Below are 20,893 nucleotides of genomic sequence, written 5' to 3' on the forward strand. Positions count from 1 at the left end.
GATACAGCCTGGATCCCCAAAAGTTATTAAGGGGCTCGATGGGCAAAGCATTGAGATATTTCCGGGGGAGGGGTCATGTTGGTAGAGCCCCATTCCAGACCTACCAGGATTTCCGGCCTCCTGCGGCAGGCAGGCACCTGAGATGTGCCCTTACTGGAGTGGGCGCCTGCAGTCATTACTCAAATGAGATGACCTTTCACTGATCCGCAAACTTTGGCAGGTTCATTGCAAGAGGTCACTGGCAGGCAGATGCTGGCATTTACAGCGGGATCAAAGGCCCAAGCATCTACATCCCCGTTATGTTGTACTCTTTGTAGGGTGAATCACCTGAAGTGTGGCTGAGGTGAATAATTATGCAATTTCTATGAGCCAACTGTATGATTCCTAACACTGTATTTCCTATTCAACTCAAACCTGAGGAAATGATCAGGTTGTACATGAATGCTAACTCAAGGTAAAATGTAACCTGCCTACTATCCCTCTTACATGTTTCAAAAATCAGTTGACTGTATGACCAAAATACAATTGATGTAACTATATGAAGTATCTTGCTGCACTCTGTACTATTTACCAACCATTTTGAGTGAAACATCTTTTAAATTGTTGTCTTTTTAAGATTGCTCAATAGAGATTCAGACAGGAGTAGCAAGGAGGCATGTAAGGGTTAAATATGCTGTGATTTGTAGATATAGTGGAATGTTGTCTTTTAGCTTGAGAATTTGAAAAATACGTGATCCAATTGTACTGTTCAATAATGGGAAATGTTGCCACCATCTGGGACCTTTGCATGCAAAACCCCATCTTCTACTAAAGAGCAATGTGAATTGATATAAAATTTATCAACATTCCTATTCTTTCAACAAGATAAAGATGACAAAGTATGCACAATTCTATTTTCCTCTTGGGTGAACTACAGATGAAACATCGAATAGTGTTGTGCTGACTGTACCTGAATACAACATTGGCTAAAATGACAATACCATGGATTTTCAAAGGAGCGTCTAAAGAATTTTCATACAGGAGTAGACTTCTGATAAGACTTTGATCTGAATCTGGGTTTTATTTTCAACAGCAGTACCAGTGTGTTTGACTAATTCAACATGTGATGCTCACATCCTTTGAGAGATGGGACTAGAATTATTTCACATAAAATAATACAGCATTATTTTTATGGACATGGATAATAAGTAGCATAAAAGTGAGTGTGCATTAACAGTCATGCAATTTTAAGTGTTAACAGCCTATTCATATGTCCTTACCACTGCTTTGTGGCTTGGTCCTACGCAAATTTGGATTGAGGGAAAATAGCAAAAATAAAACAAAAGAAGATTCCTACTTGGTAAAGTTGTGTTGAAGGGCAATCATGAGAATCTTAGCAGAATTGTGTGTATATGGAGGGACAAGGTAAGTACGAGAATTTGAGGCTGCACTGCAAAACTGACAGAAGTGAATAGTGTAGAGAGAGGTTCTGCTCCACAGCATAGATATAGCAGCCATAGTTGGGTATCACTTGGTGCAGCAGGAGCAGGGGAAGAGGCAGATCTGGATTGCACAGCCCCTCAGGAGACACATGACCTGCAGATCGGATTATTGCAGTGGCTTTTGCTTTTAACAGACAATATTCAAAAACTACAAATTTGTGGGATAGAAATTTGGCCATGTAGTGCCCTTTGTTTCAGCGCTACTTGGCCTCCCGATGTTCCAAAATGGCGTCCGGGATGCGCACGCATGCTTCTAGCGTTACGTGCGTCAGACGCCATCTTAGTAAAGGGTTTCACACACGCGCAGATAACAAACGCCGGCAGCATGTAAAGGAAGGAGAATATGCATTCGATCAGTGTACAACGCTGATTTAAAGTGATAGACACCATTTTGGCACTTAATGCTCCACTCAATACATTGTCTTAACCACGAACACCTGAATATGTCTCAGACGGCCTGGAGGACCCCCCACCAGTGCTATTTAAAAGGACCATGCAGGATTTAAAAGTTAGTTGATGGATTATTGCTTTTGGCTGCTGATGCATTCATACCTGTTTTTGGAGGTCTCCTATATTTGAATACTAGGACGAGGGGACATTGCCTAACATTTAAAGCCAGGACTTGCAAGAGTGAGGTTAGGAATTGCTTCTACACGCAAATGGTGGTAGAAGTTTGGAACACTCTTCTGCAAACAGCAGTTGATGCTAGCTCAATTGTGAATTTTAAATTGGAGATTGATAGGTTTCTGTGAACCAAAGTTATTAAGGGATTTGGCTAAGGCAGGCATATGGAGTTAGGTCACAGATCAACCATGATTTCATTGAATGGCAGAACAGGCTCGAGGGGCTAAATGCCACTGCCACTTGCTGCCTCCTGTTATGCGCTACCTTCTCCTGCAAGAAAGCGAGAAGTATGTCAGTGAGTGTCCTGCAGGATGTCTGGGCAATGTGCCTGTCATGGTTGAATAGCTGCCAGTGTGTGTGACCTGTGAGTTGTGGGCGTCTGTCTTCCAACATTGGTAATGTGTGAGGGTGAGAGGAAGTATCTGATTGGAAGAGTTGAGTACTAATTGAAAGAGTTTGTTGGTATGTGGATGATGGGGGGTGTAGTGCGAGGAGCAGTGGATGCGACTAGTGGTGCAGTTGGTAGGAGACGCCACTTGTCAGTTGGCCTCACTCACCTTGACCACTCATGTCAAAGCATTGAACTTCTTCCTGCACTGCATCCATGTTCGTGGTGCTATGTGCCAGGCATTGATTTCATCCCCTACTGCCTCCCACTGCCTCGTGAGCATATGTCTGGAGGGCCTCTTGCCCCCCCGTGGATATAGGATGCCGCTCCTTCTGTCCACCTCTTGCGCCAGGGCCTCTAGTGCATCAGCGGAGAACCTTGGTGCATGCTCTCTCGCAGGCCTGGTACAAACTCAAATCGGCAGATTGGTGAGATCTGGCATGCAGATTGGTGGATGTAGGATTTAGCAGTGCACAACTTTTATTCAATGCTTAAACATAACTCAACAGTTTGTAAATATAGGGACGGAACCTGCATCTGTGTTTTACGTGTGCGATGTCTGATCTCCATTCAGACTCCGTGCGGACCCATACCTTATTTTTTCCAAATTAGAGATGCACCCTGTCTTTAAGAGGTGTGAGCAAATCACGCGATATTTGGGCCTTCCCTGCTGGTGAGATGTGCAAACCTGGTGCAAGGCCTGATTGCTGCACTTCAATGAGGTAAGTGACCAGGCAGCACAAATGTCTCATGCTGCCTGAATCGAGACCATCGGGCCCGGGTTAATCGCGCACCGCGATGCCCGCACCTTGATTCGGGTCTTATTCAATTGAACCCCGTGTCTCTATTACCAAGTTTCAATCTAAAAAAAATGCATTGAGCAGTGAAAACGTTCTCTCCAAAATGGGAGGAGTCTAAAATTATAGTTTAACACGTGTTGGCAATGTTAGGATTGAATCTTGCAATGTAACTCAGCAATTCTTTCAGTTTTGAAGTGTAATGTTCTTCACACTAAGAGACCTGTATGCACAAGATTATATTGTAAACAGGACCATAATCTGACCTATTTCTGGGAAAATCTAATTTGTATCCCAAGAGAACCACATATGAGAATTTTCAGGTGGTTTGGAAAATTGCAGGTCTGGAAGAATAGTGTATTCAGATAATGCTAACACCAAAATCATATATTCTGATATAGGTTTAATGCAATGTTAGCTGATTTTCACCAGTAGAATGAAAGCATAATATAAAGTAACGTGCCAATTTTAGATGTTGCAACACCTTAGTCTAGCTATGCTTGGGTTTTAATAATACCGTGGGACTTAAGAGGAGTTGTATAACAGCAATGTTTTTTTCCAGGTGTGGAAAAGATTTGTCTAATCACTATTCACACTTTAAAGATGCAACATTTTTCTTATACTACATTTTTTGGAATTTTTTCACACATTTACAAAGGATATGATACACACAAAAGGAACTTAACGCTAGTAATATAGCAACGAATAATCTATATCCAGCTATAAATAATATACTAAGAGTCTTGCAAAGAGCATACACTCCCTGTGCAATTCCTTTGTCATGATTTTGTGTCGCCCCTCAAATCTACCCATTGCCATTGGATGCCACACCTCCACAACTTCTCATCACCTTCGTTGGCCTATTTTACCCAAATGAACAATTTGGATATACAACTCTCTATTTCTTCATTCAAGTCATTGATATATTTGGCCCCTGTACGGATCCCTGGGAATACCACGTGTCATTTGCTGTCAATCAGAGAACGATCCCTTTTCTCTTCTCTCTGTCTCCTTCCTCCCAACCCATTTCACAAGATTACCTCCAATTCTGTGTGCTTTCATTGTTGAACTTTTCTTGTGCAGAATCTTATCAAATGCCTTCTAAAAGTCCATGTAGACAACATCCATAGACTCTCCCCTATCCACCATGCCAGTGACATCCTCAAAAAATTAAATTCAGAAATCCATGCTGACTCTCTTTCATCAGCTCATACTTGTCTAAGTGCTTAGTCACTTTGTCTCCGATGATAGATTCCAGTAACTTCACCACAACTGATGTTACACTTACAGGTCTGTAGTTACCTGGTTTCTCTTTCTCTCTCCCTCCTTTCTTAAATAATTGAGTGACCTCCCTGTGCCTAAAAGAAACAAATGAGTTGACTTTTGAAAGTAAATAGACAGGCTCTGATTATCATCACCTACTTTTGATGATAGTTAGAGAATGTAAATATTCTAATTAGTGACAGTTGTGAGACAAAGAGAGAGAGAGAGAGCGACCAAGGCAGAGCGGGAGATATACAAGGAGACAGGGAAAGAGACAGAAAGACAGCTGCAGAGACAGACATAAAGAGGCAAACATCTAGAACCGCTGAATTCAGTATTTGCCGAGATTGCTTAGTAACTTATAAACAGTGCAAGTGCGGCCAAACTTCCGGACCCTCACCCTAGTTCTGCCAAACCCCATAACCATTTCCATGTCACTGGGACCACCCCAGTGCAACTAAACACCACCTACACTCTCCTGTATCACTAAAAACCCGATACTACCTCCAACTGGTACATCTTGTATAACATCTTGTTATGAATTGCCCCCTTTAAAAATGGAAGATGATAACAATTAAATGCATTGGTAAAGGAATATATCTAAAATAAATGCCGCTCACTTATGATTTATGCAGAATAAGGGACAGAGTCGCAGTAGTCAATCTCCAAAGTACTAGTAAAAATCTCAAAATGCTATGTAATAAATAAAAAGAGAATGAGGTGGTTGGGTTGGTTACATATAGCAGCATGTTATCATTATACAGGGATATTTTGTATTCATTGCCTCCTGTCTGTACTCCATGGATGCCTGGATTTACTGTGATGAATATTGCTAGAGGTTCTTTGCTTGTTATCTGTCCATTTCACTAACCTACCTGTGTTCCTGAAGTCTTTTACAGTGCTCCTCAATGATTGCCATACATTAGCATCATCAGCAATTGTGTTCCCCATGCCCAAGACCAAACTGTATGTGCATATATGTATATAGATGGTGAACAAAGTTTGACCCAGCACTGACCCCTAGGGTATACTTCTATTAACCCTTCTCCAATCTGAGCAACAGCCATTTATCATAACTCTTTATATCCTGTCCATCAATCACTTTCTATCCCTGCTGCTAGATTTCCTGTTATACCATTTGCCTATAGTTTTCTTTAACAAGTCTCTTGTGAGACATTGTATTCAGTATCTAATAACAATCTATATACATTACATCTACTGCATTCCCTTTATATAACAAGTCTAATTGAATTTTTTGAGGAAGTAATTAAAGTAGTAGATAGGGGAATGTCTATGGATGTAGTTTATTTGGACTTCCAGAAAGCATTTGATAAGGTTCCACATAAGAGACTGTCAGCTAAAATTAAAGCTCATAGAATTAAAGGCAAATTATTGACCTAGTTAGGAGATTGTTTAGGTGGTAGAAGACAGAGCGTAGAGGTAATGGGTATGTACTCAAATTGGAAGGAAGTGACTAGTGGTGTCCCACAAGGATCTGTGCTGAGGCCTCAACTATTCACTTTATTTATTAATGACTTAGATAACACAGTAGTCAACCATATAGCCAAGTTTGCCAATGACTCAAAGATTGGTGACATAGTAAATAGTATAGGGGAAAGCATAAAATTACAAAGAGACATTGATAGATTAAGTGAGTGAGCAAAACTGTGGCAGATGGATTTCAATGAAGGTAAGTGTGAGGTCATCCATTTTGGACCAAAAAAGGATAGATCCAAGTATGTTTTAAATGGTAAAAAGCTAGGAACGGTGGAGGTCCAAAGAGATTTAGGAGCCCATGTACACAGATCACTAAAATGTAATAGTCATGCACAAAATATAATCAAAAAGGCTAATGGACTGTTCGCCTTCATAACTAGAGGGCTAGAATATAAAGGGGAGAAAGTTTTGCTACAGCTCCCCAAAGCCTCATCTGGAGTATTGTGTACAGTTCTGGGCACCACACCTCAGAAAGGATATATTGGCCTTGGAAGGAGTGCAGCTGTGATTCACCAGAATGTTATCAGGGCTCCAAGATTATGAGGAGAGATTACATAAACTAAGCTTGTATTCCCTGGAATACAAAAGGTTAAGGGGTGATTTGATTGAGGTTTTTAGGACTTTGAAAGGAGGAGCCCTATTTAAAGGGGCAGTCCTCCAATGCTCCTCCTGCAGCAAAGAACCAAATTGGCAGCAGGGAGCAGCCCAGAGGCAAGGCTGCTCCAAGGTTCTCAGACTCCTCACTCCAGGTGCTGCTCGATGGGGTCAGGAGGAGGAGGGAAACTTTTTTCCCAGCAGACAAGAGGAAGTGGCCTGCCTCTGCCACCAAGAAGGTCTGGCTCGAGGTGGCAGAGGAGGTTACCAGCAGCAGTAACATCTCCCGAACCTGGGTCCAGTGCAGGAAGCGCTTTAATGACCTAACTAGGCCAGCCAAAATGAGTATACTTACGCATTCTCCCATACGCCGTCTTCCACATCACCTCCATCACCAAACAACTCCTTCTGCACTGCCACCACAACGCTCTTGCATCACTCCTCACATCCACTCAACCATCATCCTCACCTTGCCTGCACTTACTCACTGCCCCAGTTCCCATTCAAACACTACCACGCAACCCAATCCTCATACAATCTCATGGCTATGTCTCACATGCATCTCCCTCACTGTCACCTCCACGCACACCAATGCATGCAGTGGGTCACTATGCAATCATCACTCAATCACACCTCTCTGTGTTTTGCCTTGATAGGAGAAGAGATGCCAGAAGGCCCAGGAGAGGGATGATGGTGAAAGGGGACATGGAAGTGGGGACGCCACTCAAAGTACTTCCACGCCTCACCCGTTGCCCCCTCTCAACCAGTACCTGCAGTGCTGCCTCCTCTCCAGGTGCTCGAGTCTGCCCTTGCACAGGTGAAGGTGGAGCGGTCTTTGGAGGGGTCCTCACGGGCACCGAAACCCAGAGGGCGTCCTTGCAAAGCATCTCATCGGTCAGGGCATGGACAAGAGCAACCTGCCACTACCTCTGCTGAAGCCACAGGGGTAGCACCAAGTAGGGGTTCTCATAAACGTAAGGTGAAGGTGTTGTGAGCACAAAGGGGATGCACAAGGGTGTAAGACAAAATGTCATGTTTTTGATTTACTTTTGTTTGTTTTGCAAAAAAACATTAAAAATGTTTTCATCACTCCTGCCACGTCTTTGCAAATCTTGTCTGGTTTGTGCAATAATGCCCTTTCCTGAGGATCACCATGAAGACCCACACCTGATGCCACCCATTGTGTCACTGCAGAGTGGGTGTAGATGTATTTGCAGGGCTCTTTTGTGCAGACGACTGAGAGACGCCGGCGATGTGACCTGGAAGGATGCGCAGGAGAAGTTGTTGAGGGCAGTGGTGACTTTGACAGCGACAGGTAAGCCGGGAGCAGCTCGGCATCAAGGAGGCTGCAGATGTCCACGACTACATGTCGAGTGACACTGAGCCTCCGTGTGCACTGCTCTTCAGAGGTCCAGGAAGCTGAGCCTCGGTCTGTAGACACTGTGGCGAGGGTAGTGCCTTCTGCAATGCATTTCTCTCTGCGGTTGCCCTCCCTCCTGAAGTACAGGTGGATGTTTCACAGCACTGTGTTATGGAGCTCCACATGTCAGAGGTGGACGGCGTGGCTGGTGAAGCTGGTGAAGCTGTTCATCCTCCGAGGAGGTCATGATTGCAGCTACGGCAGCCCCCATCCGGAAGATATACGTTTGAGGGGGTCCGCAAGGTAGGTAAATGTGTCTGCACACCGGAGTTGAGGTTACAAGTTTGTGATATTTTGTGTTAAGAGGAAGGTGGTGCAGGCCAAACTTTGTCCACAGTGACAGTGTGGTCTCCTGCAATGAGTGAGGGTCTCCCCCCCGCCCTGTCAAATGGACCTTTGCAGCTGCTACAGGCTGATGGCTGCAACACGTCCATTTCAACTGGCAGTGTTTCCCCCAGTACGGGAAACACGCTCAGTTGACCTGAAAATCCCACCCCTCCTAAAATATCCTCCAAATCAGGTCTTCTAACAACCTGAAGTATCCAATTAATTGATTTAAGTGGGATTACGCCAGCTTTAATTGCCGGTGGGAGTCCCGCATGTGGGGGCTGCGTGCACATCTAAGCGTGTCTTTGGGGAACCCGGAAGTGGGCGGGTTGGAGCCGGGCTCCGGACCCGCCCCGGGAATCCCCAATTTTCGGAACTCCCCCGGCACGAACGCACCCGCTTGGACATCGGAAAATCGAGCCCAGTGAGTCTGCAATCCACAGATGCATCAAGGAATTGACAAAGATCTTGCTTCCAAGAGGAAACCTATTCATCACTTTCCCTGGAGAAAAGAGGTATCAGGGCAACAGGGCACAGAATGTTTCCAAGGCACCAGGGTTCTCAAAATAGTAGGGCATAGTAGATGCCACCCATGTACTTCATAGGCCATCGAGCCGAGAGACCAGCTCCTGATAGAGAGGGTCAAATCCTGTCATCGAGAGAGGGTGTCCTGAAGTCCCAAAGAGAGCATCCATCTCATGCAGAGCACATCTGCTTTGTCAGCCATCAAACAGGAAACTGGGTACTACTATATCTAATCTCACTAAATCATGCCTATGCTCATTTATCTCCCACACGACAGTCAGCAAGTACAGTAAGAGAGCCAAACACAAACATAGCTGAGGAAAAAACAGTAAGTAGAAAGATTCTACCAGTAAAGGCCTGAGGAGGTCTTTTTCCATTTTGAAATGCTAAATGGTTCCACCAGCTGCATTTATGTCTTAATTGTGTTTATCTTGACTCAAAACAGCCACAAAAACAAAATAGTTTATGTAAACAACTGCAGGCTCTCAAAGAACTGTACCATTATTATGAATAAAAAATCTTGAATTTAAATATTTTTATTTGAGCAGATCCTTTTGGTGACATTATTGCAGAGATGCAAATGAGTTTAATCTTTTAAGTGTTATATACTTCTTGGCCTATCATTCTATGACTGACTTCAGTAATTTACAACCAATTACAATTACTCGGACTTGCTTATTTAGATACAACCCTGCCTTAGCTAAAAAATAATACGTGGTGTGTTACATGATCCAATGCTTCTGTCTTTAGAAAACAAGGGTAGATTTCTGTCTTTGATGCATCATCTGAGCAGAGAGCTGAAAGGAAATTCTGGTGGGGAGGATTGCATGCCAGTAACAGAACAGGTCGCATTTTTTTCCTTCCATTGAAATTAATAGCCAGATTTCCCTTTCTATGCTCTGTTCAAGCAATATGTTACAGGTGGTAAAGACAGAATGCTACTTCAGTGTATCCTCTGATTTACCATAAGCAATTCCACGAGAGTTCCACTAGCAATGAAAATTTGCAATGACAGAACTCTGCATATTTATTGCATAAATATATTGATGAATACTCATCTAGCTGGACACCTCAAGTGGAAGAATCTAAAATAAATTCTTTAGCTTTGATTCAGAAGAGAGAACAGCCATCACATTGCAATGTCTGACTCTAAGTGACATCAAAATAAAGAGAAAAAAAGACATTCAGTAAAGCGGTGAAATAAAAAACTATTTACTTTGACCTGCTGTGAAATTTTACAGGTAAATAATCTTGTGCTTTCTTCACAAAGCTTATACAATCTTCTTATGGAAAAACAGAAACAGCAGGAATATCACTGCAAACAGTAAGGTTAGGTAGTATTAATTTGTTTTCTTGTGAGAAACTAGTGAAAATCATGTTGGATTGAAAAAATATATTTGATTCTATACCCCTTCATAGTCAAATTCAAGATTTTTTATTCATAATAATGGTACAGTTCTTTGAGAGCCTGCAAAACTATTTTGTTTTTATGGCTGTTTTGAGTCAAGATAAACACAATTAAGACATAAATGCAGCTGGTGGAACCATTTAGCATTTCAAAATGGAAAAAGACCTCCTCTAGCCCACACTGCCAGTTGTTTCTAACATACTATAGTTAATAATGTCAAATGTTATGGGAGTGAAATTCAATTTTGGCAGGGGCATAAATTGGGCAGTACTGGATCGACTGCCCATTGAAATAAATCGAAAGGAAAATCGGGCGGGTGTATAACAGACACCGAAATTGAATTTTACCCCCTATATCTTTCTTGCTTTTATAGATGCCACTTTGGACTGGGTGCCAAGGTTTAGGAAGACCCATCACTTGGTGAATCCTTACATTTCAAAAGCACATCAACCTCAGGGCCAAAAGAAAGTGGGTTCAGCTCTGCAGATATAAAGGACATTTTATATGATTCGAGTTTGCAGAGTGCACGATCTTCTGAATTGAAAGCAGTAAAACTATTGCACAAGAAGAAAAACAATTTAAATAATTTACAGGGAGAACCTCAAACAATGGATGACTCAGAACGATATTATTGAAGGACATGCAGGCTTTACCACATTGTACTTGACATGCATTTATGAGTGGACTTTATGAATTTTACAATATTATGTATTTTTGGCTGGAGAAGATTAAATTATTGTATAACTTACCATATTCCTCAGCAGCCTCAGAAGATGAGCTGATGATGTTGTCATGCTTGGCTCTGGAGAGATGAGCTATGATCTTTTCATGCTTTGTCAGAGGTTTTCTGGTTGGCCTTTGGTATCTGGCTGGCATTCATTTCAATTTTCAGCTGTGTTCCAATTTGCATTTTGCTGATCCTTTGAGATGGTGAATGCATTTTTGACAGTCTGATAGATTCCTGTGTATTTTTGAATACTTTTCAACTTTTAAAACAATGTTAGTCCATGCTTTAGCTCATTCCCATGGTTTGGATCAAGGTTGCTTGTTCTCTGAGGCATAATTCTGTCTATTTGAAAAAGTTTAGTTTTGCTATGAAGTGGCTTCCCTTTGTTGTCACATTATTTGCATAGATCAAATGGCTCATTTACATACATAAAGGCGAACCAATGTACATGGCATTTTTTCAGTGTAAACTTAGGATACCAAAAAACTGTCCAAAAAGCCATTATATGCAAGGATCTAAAATCCCCTCCCCAACTCTTCCCTTCTCTGAGCCATAAGAACTCTATCCCAAAATTGTTCAACTTTCACATACATCAAGAAATATCTGGAACACCGACTTAGCCATTCAACTTACCAATCTAAAACATCAAAACATTTTTCATTGACATCATTAACCTTGTAATTATGCTGTGCAAATAATAACACAGAAGTGCTTAACATTTTGGTTTGAAATTCCTTTGTCCATTACTTTAATGGATCATTAACCCATTTAACATAAAACATAATTACAAGGCCATTGTGCCGTCCTGAAGTCAATTTGGATATTTGTCAAATTTCATTGAATTTGAGCACAAAACCAGCAGACTTCAAAACATACTTGTCAGAAATGTACATTAATTGTAGTCTTTACGATGAAAATGAGGAACTTAAGGAATTAACAAATATTTAACAATCCTGTCTTTGAGGTACTTGATTATTAGGAGTATAATCTTAAGCATTTGGTTTTTGGATAATGCCACATACAACTGTTCCCATCTGCAGAATTGATATTTAGTGATCCACCTAGAAAACAGATCTATTCCAATAATTGAATATAATTCTTGTAGCCAGTGAAGTTCTATGATAATGTAAAGGTTGTTACATATACGCAGAGTGGGGCACAGATTGCCGTAAACAAACCTCACGAGTGTTTCTTGGCTGAAGCAGGAAAGAGAAAAAGATTAAGTATGAAACTGCAGCTAGAATTTATGCTGGAGTATCTCCCACATGTCTGTGCTGTAGGTTATCCTCTGAATGGAAGGTTCTCTATGGCTGCTTTCCCCTGAAAAGTCTATTACCATGGCAACAGAGGGATTTTTGGAGTAAAACGGTTCACCCTCTCAGACAACTCAGTGCTGAGAACAACAGGACTCCTTAGTGTCCTGCTTTGTCCTTAAAATATCTATATACATTGGCCCTGATTTTTAACTCCCCTCATATGGCAGAAACCAGGCAGGGGTGCAATTAAAATAATGGGAGGCACTTAGCCCCTCTGATCCTGCTTCCTTCCTGCTATGTCCCTATATTAACCTGCTCTTATGAGCAGGCGAGCAGGACACCGGCAGGAGGAAGCGGGGTCCTACTTTAAATAGGCAGATCAGGTCCGATGATGTTATCCGGACTCGATCTGCCTATTTAACCTGAGGCCTGAGTTTGGGAGGGGGGGAAACAGTGGGAAGTGTTGGCTCCCCCATCAGGCAAAAAATGCCGGGAGCCAGATCCTGGGCCGCAAGAGGTCCAGCAGGTAACTTTTAAATGAATTTTATAGCTTTGCTTGTGGGTCAGGCGGGGCAGTATTGCTCCTCTGGGCCTCACAAGGATGCCTTGGGCCTCCCTTGCACTAGGCTAGTCCCCCTCCCGCGATCGTGGCCAGACCATCCTCTAACTGCCGGGACCATGTATCCTGCCACAAATTTCCATTCCCGCCTGCCGGCCAGGCTGTCAATCTGGCTGGTTTTGGTGTGGGACACTGCATTCTTTTATTTAAATGAGGCTCTGCTGTTAAGATTGGTAGGGCATGTCCCCGACCTTGCTGGATTCATCGCCTGTTATTGGGCACCCCGCACCCTCCCTGCCTCCCTGTTAATATCAGGGCCATTGTTTCTGCCAGGAAAGGAATATTATATATTTATTTATATGCCAACATTTAACACCTTACTCTGACACTTTTTCCAAGCTCAAATTATGATTATTCCCCTTTTATATTTTCCATCTTTCAACGTGAGTCTCTACACCATTTACTAAAACATAGAACCCAAATAAATGGAGGCACAGAGCAGACTGACACAAGTTAATTTTTGTTTCTTCTGTAAGCAATGGTTCCATTCATTTCTACTCAGTGAATAATGCACACTTAGCATTTAGTCAGCTTCAAAGAACTTAAATCTGACAAAACTTAATAAACAAACAGGTCAAGCCTGTTAATGAATAACTTATTCACAAAGTCAAATCGATTTGATTACAGCAAGACACTTGCCATTTAAAATATAGCCTACATAGAAAATGGATGCACAATGTCACTCTTTTGACACTACTGGCATTTCTGTTACCAAAATCTGTCTTATTTTATCTATTTCAAATATATTCTATTCCCCTGAAATAAAGTCACTCAGACGTACGCTGGGCTTTCACTAAATATTATAATGCTCAAAATCAGAACAATTTTCAGAACATGAATCTTCAAGGGAATTTCCAATGAATCGGGAAGATAGTTAATTTGAACAATACTTCAGAGGTTATTTTATGATTATCAGTAAGATTTACTTCCACTCTTGTACGAATTTTAGCATTCTTCTACGCACAAAGATTAGCAAGTACCAACTAAAAGCAGTTAACCTGTTATTAGAATCAGGCTTTCATTTTAGCTAGTGGATCTCCAAATCTTAAAAAAAGCTTCTTAAACATAATGTGGAGATGCCGGTGATGGACTGGGGTGGACAAATGTAAGGAGTCGCACAACACCAGGTTATAGTCCAACAGCTTTATTTGAAATCACAAGCTTTCGGAGCTTTGCTCCTTCGTCAGGTGAGTGACTCACCTGACGAAGGAGCAAAGCTCCGAAAGCTTGTGATTTCAAATAAAGCTGTTGGACTATAACCTGGTGTTGTGCGAATTCTTAAACATAGTTAACATTGCGTGATATATATAAACGTTAAAAATCAAGTTAAATTAAAATTAGAGACGGGACACTTCCTCATCAATCCGTGTAGTCTGCATTTCAAGCCATCAACTCAGATCTATGTAATATGTAATTGAATCATACTAATCAAACAAATCTCTATTTAGTAGTGAGTACATCAGCATGCACAACATAATGATCCCAAACAAAACTTCCCTTGAGTATAGAAGATTAAGGGGTGAACTTATTGAGGTGTTTAAGACAATTAAAGGGTTTAATAGGGTAGATAGAGGGAAACTATTTCCTCTGGTGGGGGAGTCCAGAACAGGGGGGACATAACCATAACATTAGAACTAGGCCATTCAGGGGTGAAGTCAGGCAACACTTATTCATGCAAAGGATAGTAGAAAACTGGAACTCTTCCCCCACCCCAAAAAAAGCTACTGAGGCTAGGTCAATTGAAAATTTCAAAACTGAGATTGATAGACTTTTGTTAGGCAAGGGTATTAAGGGATATGGAACCAAGGTGGGCAGATGGAGTTAAGATACAGATCAGTAAATTAGCTAATTGAATGGCGGAATAAGATTGAGGGGCTGAAGTCCTACTCCTGATACTGTGGGGGAAAAATTGGATAAGGGTCCGTTTCGGGCGGGAGTAGCGTGATACGAGAGTGCATGCACCAAGGTTCTCTGCTGATGCACTAGAGACCTTGGGTGCAAGAGATGGACAGAAGGAGGGACATCCTATATCCGCAACAGGGGGCAAGAGGTCCTCCAGACATTTACTCAAAAGGCAGTGGGAGGCAGCAGGGGATGAAGTCAATGCCAGGAGCACAGCATCATGAACATGGATGCAGTGCAGGAAGAAGTTCAATGCTTTGACATGAATGGTCAAGGTGAGTGAGGTCAACTGTCAGGTGGTGTCTCCTACCAACTACACCATACACTACACCCCCCATCCCCCACATACCAACAAACTCTTCATCAGTACTCAACTCTTCCAATCAGATGCTTCCTCTCACCCTTACACATTACCACTGTTTCAAGCCGCCCACCCACAACTCACAGGCCACACACACTGGCAGCTATTCAACCATGACAGGCACATCACCCATACACACGTCCCGCTTTCTTGCAGGAGAAGGTGGCGCATATCAAGACGCAGCAAGTGACAAAGGCATTTAGCCCCTCAAGCCTGTTCCACCATTCAATGAGATCATGGTGGATCTGTGACCTAATTCCACATACCCACCTAAGCCCCATATTCCTTAATACCCTTGGTTCACAGAAATCTATCAATCTCAGATTTAACATTCACAATTGAGCTAGCATCAACTGCTGTCTGCAGAAGAGCATTCCAAACGTCTCCCACCCTTTGTGTGTAGAAGCATTTCCTAACTTCACTCTTGCACGTCCTGGCTATGTCCCCGCATATTCAAGTCTAGGAGACCTCCAAAAACAGTTACAAATGTCTTGGCAGCCAGAAGCAATAATCCAACCACTAACCTGTAAATCCTGCATGGTCCCTTTAAATAGCACCAATGGGGGGTCCTTCAGGCACTCTAAGACACAGTCAGATGTTCGGGGTTAAGGCTGTGCGTTGAGTTGAGCATTAAGTCCCAAAATGGTATCTATCACTTTAAATTAGCATAGCGCACTGATTAAAGCCATTTTCTCCCTACTTTACATGATTCCAGCATTTGTTATCTACGCCTCTGCTAACTCCTATTCCAAGATGGCATCTGGCGCACGTCACGCAGGAAATGTGCATGCGCATCCAAGACACCATCTTGGATGTTGGAGAGGCCGTGTAGCTCTGAAACAACGGGCGCTACACGGCCCAATTTAGCGCCCTGTATTCCTAAAATAAGAAATTCATAGGTGGTGCTATCCTTTCCTTCTTGCTTTGATTTTTTACTCATACTCTCTGATTTTTACTTTACCACGCAACCATGGAAGCCAGGAAAACATTGAGATCGTGCCAGTCAGGAGGCAAAAAAGCAGCAGTGAGGAGCACTGAGCTCCCAAGTTGCAAATGCATCCGATACAGGAACTATCCTGGTGCAAGGATAGTTTAAGGATCAAAGCTTAAGGCCCTGGAGAGAGAAGAGGTCTGTGTAGCAGAAAGTGGTTAGAAAATTTGGAGGATAAGTTTATGGGTCTGCTTTGTGATTTTTTTTTCAGAATTGTTTAAGTTTGCCTGTGTTCATTATGCAATAATTTTTGTCGGGGTATTCAGAGGGGTAATCACCCAAAGAACTTTGAAAATAATTTTTATAAACATATAATTATGCGAAAGGGTTTTTTTCATTATGAGCGTACATACCCCTCTTTTTCCAATTTATTTCCACCTACCTCTTTTTCCCTGGAATCCCCAGTCCATCCACCAACCCTGAGAAGTTGTGTGACCTGGTCCTAAGTCTCTGTTGATGCCTCTCTGAAAGGATCACCAAGAAGTCCATGAACACCACTTGTTTGTGACTTTCTGTGTGACTTTTCTTACATTTGTGGGGAAATGCTTCACTTGTTTGCATTTCCTTATGGCAGCATGGCTACTATTGAGAACTTAGCAATGTAAGGAATTCTCAGCATGATTCACCAGTCCTAGCCATTAGTGCTTGCATGTGCTGCTGTACTCTATGACCCTATATTAAGCTTTTCAATTCAAATGAAAGCATATTTGCGATATGAATTTTCAGCCTATGAGTTAATCTTTTAAGCCCTTTCATGATCTGCAGAAGCCAAAGTGGTTTAACATCTTATATGTGTCTGTGTTTGCCTCCAGAAATATTCTGGTAGCTTCACAAGGGCATTACCACAGACTTGAGACATTTCAGATTTATTAGACAAGAACTGAGTGAAAATGTTAATAAGAAATGTGATGAGATTGGAAGATAAAAGTTTGCCTTGGTGTATTACTAGGCACAGGTGCAAGCTATAATGTATCATGCTAGAATGAAATGTTAGGACTGGAAGTGAATGTTTTTAAGTAACCATGGCACTACTATGCAGAATCTAGATTGAACCCAGTTCAGGTGGGGAATCTCAAACCAGATTTGCTCCAGTATAAATTTGGTGATGTAAATGGTAACAATGAATATTCAAGTAAATTGTGGCTTCTGGATTAGAATCAGAGGGTTCATTATTTATGGACCTTCAAAGTGAAACCAGAAGCTTAGTTTTTATTGTTGTGGTACATAACAATAAAGGACTAATTCTGCAAGGTTGCGCTGCTGGTAAACACTCTGGAAAATCAGTGCTGTAAGGATATTTTTTACCCCTGTAACATCATTAGAATTTTTATGAAGAATGGATGGAAAATCGTGCAAACCACAAATCAGGAGCTGACTTCTGCGTCTGAATTTTGGCTATGCACTCTCCTCACACAAAGCTCTATGTCAGGGGTGCTCGCGCCCTATCTCTAACCCTCACTCGCGTCTAGCAAGGCTCCGCGTGAGCGGTGGAGCCTCACAAAATTACACCTGAAGATGTTATAGTTCTCAATCTCCTTAGATTAAATAACAAGGTACGCCCAGGCTGGCGCAAACTGGGTGCAGGGATTGATTACTGCGCCTGAATGGGTAGGCCTGAGCCGAACTGAATATTCGGCCTCGGTCCTCATTTAAATGATATCAGCAAGTTGCGGGCACCTACTGGGCTTCCTCAGACAGCTGGCCGGTGAAAATACTTCGAATATTGGGGTGCTACTTCGCCGGCAGCTGCCCTCAATGTAAGTGCTTAAAGGGGAAGGTGATTGTGAAGGGGGCGACCAGGAGAGGAGGCTGATCCAGGGGGGGCTGATTGGGAGAGAAGGGCCAAGTGGAAGGGGTCTGACTGGGAGAGAAGGGCAACTGGGACGGTTGTGGAGGTGGCAATCGATTGTGGGGGGGGGGGGGGGGGGGGGGGCGGAGATTGAGGTCGCGATTGGGGAGGGACAGGTGGTGGCCGGCAGCGACACATGGTTTGAATGTAGAGCCTGCAGCTCCAAGCTCCTCATTCCGGTAAGTATATTTTACAAAAATTACCGGCTGCGTTAAGTGCAACCCAATCTCGCACAGGGGGCCTCAAACGGGTGTTAAGCCCATTATTCGCATATACAAAGGGACTAAGTCATGTTTCAGGCATGGGCCCTGGAAGCCTATTTGTGGCTGTACCAATGTGGTACTTCCTGCTCAAAGAAGACATAGATGGGGATGTTACTGGAACTAAAGGAAATGAAGATGGTCATTTTCTATCATTTCTTGCACTCATAATGTTTCAAACTGTCAATGATAAACATGGCATCACCACTGCACATCAAAGCAAGTTCAATGAATCATGAAAAGGGTTCCAGGGCTTATAAAGCACAGCTAAGGAGTCAGTGATGACAGGAAAATCTTTATCTGCCATTGCATCAATCCAAGGGGAAATAACTCTTTTAATTATTGTATGGTAAACATAGGATTTTATTCAAAATGCAAAACTGAGGGATGTATGTGCTTGTGGGGGACAGAGAGGGTTATTCAAAAGATTTGTGACCAGAAAAGTTTTTATATTTTATTTCAGGGTTTTAATAGTTTTGATGAGAAGGGGAGCAGCCAGAAGTCATGGTCCATGTGGGTACTAATGATTAAATCATTAAAATCATGAAAAAAATATTTTTTAAGGGGAAAAAAGTTAATTTGCTTCTTTTAAATTGGTTTTATGATGGTATACACAGTTTTTATGTATGGCTGGGGATGGGAAGGAGGATCTTTTTATGTTGCCGTCCATATAATGCTGTGAAGACAGATAAATTGGGAGATTATCATCTCTCCTCCTTAGGTTGCTCAGTTTGCTCTAAACAAGGAGATGGAAGTCTGTTGAAGTTTGGAGTCTGGAATCACTGCAGAACATAAAGGAGGTTGAACGTTTCCTGGATCATAGGTTCCAGGAGGTGGTCACCCTGCAGCCACAGAGAGTTCAGGATAGCAAGTGGGTGGCCACCCAAAAGGTTAGGAAGAGGCAGACTGTGCAGGAATCTTCTGGGTGTGTGGCACTCTCAAACGCCCGGTATTCAGTTTTGAATACCAGTGAGGGTGACGACACCTCAAAGGAGTGCAGTCCTGAGCATGGCACCATGGGATAAAGGACTGCACAGGGGAGGCACAGTGAAGTGTAGAAACGCAGTAGTCATTGGGGATTCAACAGTCAGGAGGACAGACAGGCATTTCTGTGACCACCGACGTGAGTCCCGCATGGTGTGTTACCTACCTGGTACCAGGGTAAAGGACATCATGGAGAGGGTGCAGAACTTTCTGCGGGGGGAAGGGGAACAGCCAGAAGCCATGGTTCATGTGGATAGCAACAACATAGGAAAGAAAAGGGATGAGGTCCAGCAGTCGGAATTTCAGGAGAAAGGGAGGAAGTTAAAAAGCAGGACCTCAAAGGTAGTAATCTCTGGATGGGTAGGCCCAATGTCAGGGTTAAGGACATTTCCTCAGGGCTGGAGAGAAACTTGGAGTGGGAGGGAGAGGATCCAGTTGTCATGGTCCACGTAGGTACCAACGACATAGGTAGGACTAAGAAAAAGATTCTGCTGAGAGGGTTTGAGCAGCTAGGGACTAAATTAAAAAGCAGAAGCACAAAAGTGATAATCTCTGGATTATTATCTGAGCCACGAGCAAATTGGCACAGGGTAAATCAGATCAGAGAGGTGAATGTGTGGCTCAAAGATTGGTGTGGTAGAAGTGGGTTTCGATTCATGGGGCACTGGCACCAGTACTGGGGAAAGAGGGAGCTGTTCCGTTGGGATGGGCTTCACCTGAACCATGCTGGGACCAGTGTTTTGGCAAACCAAATAACAAGGGCGGTAGAGAAGGCTTTAAACTAAATAGAGGGGGGAGGGCTCAGGTGGGGCAAAGTTTAGATTGATAAAGAGAAAAGACAAGGAAGTAGTACAGGAAAGTGATGGGGGTAATGATAAACAGAGTGTGTCAGGAAGGGACAGAGCGTACAAACATAAGAGTGCACTAGGAAATGGGACCGGGGTAGGAAATAATGGTAAAAAGACAAAATTAAAGTTTCTTTATCTGAATGTGTGCAGCATTCATAATAAGATAGATGAATTGATGGCACAATTAGAAACAAATGGGTATGATCTAGTGGCCATTACAGAGAAGTGGTTGCAAGATGACCAAGGTTGGGAGCTAAATATTCAGAGTTATTTAACATTTCGGAAGGATAGGAGAAAAGGTAAAGGTGGTGGGGTAGCTCTGTTAATAAAGGATGAAATTGGTATAATAGTGAGAAATGATCTTGGCTCAGAAGATCAAGATGTCGAATCAATTTGGGTGGAGGTAAGAAATAGCAAGGGAAATAAATCACTGGTGGGAGTAGTATATAGGCCCCCTAACAGTAGCTACACTGTAGGGCAAAATATAAATCAGGAAATAAGGAGGGCTTGTAAAGAAGGTAATGCAATAATCATGGGCGATTTTAACTTTCACATAGATTGGACAAATCAAACTGGCAAAAATAACCCTGAGGAGGAGTTCATAGAGTGTATTAGGGACTGTTTCTTAGACCAATACGTTGGGGAACCAACCAGGGAACAGGCCATTTTGGATCTGGTAATGGGTAACGAAACAGGATTAATTAATGATCTCAAAGTAAAGGATCCCTTGGGAAGCAGTGATCATAACATGATAGAATTTCACATCCAGTTT

The sequence above is a fragment of the Heptranchias perlo genome, chromosome 3 (assembly GCF_035084215.1).
Source record: "Heptranchias perlo isolate sHepPer1 chromosome 3, sHepPer1.hap1, whole genome shotgun sequence".
NCBI classification, from domain to species: Eukaryota; Metazoa; Chordata; class Chondrichthyes; order Hexanchiformes; family Hexanchidae; genus Heptranchias; species Heptranchias perlo.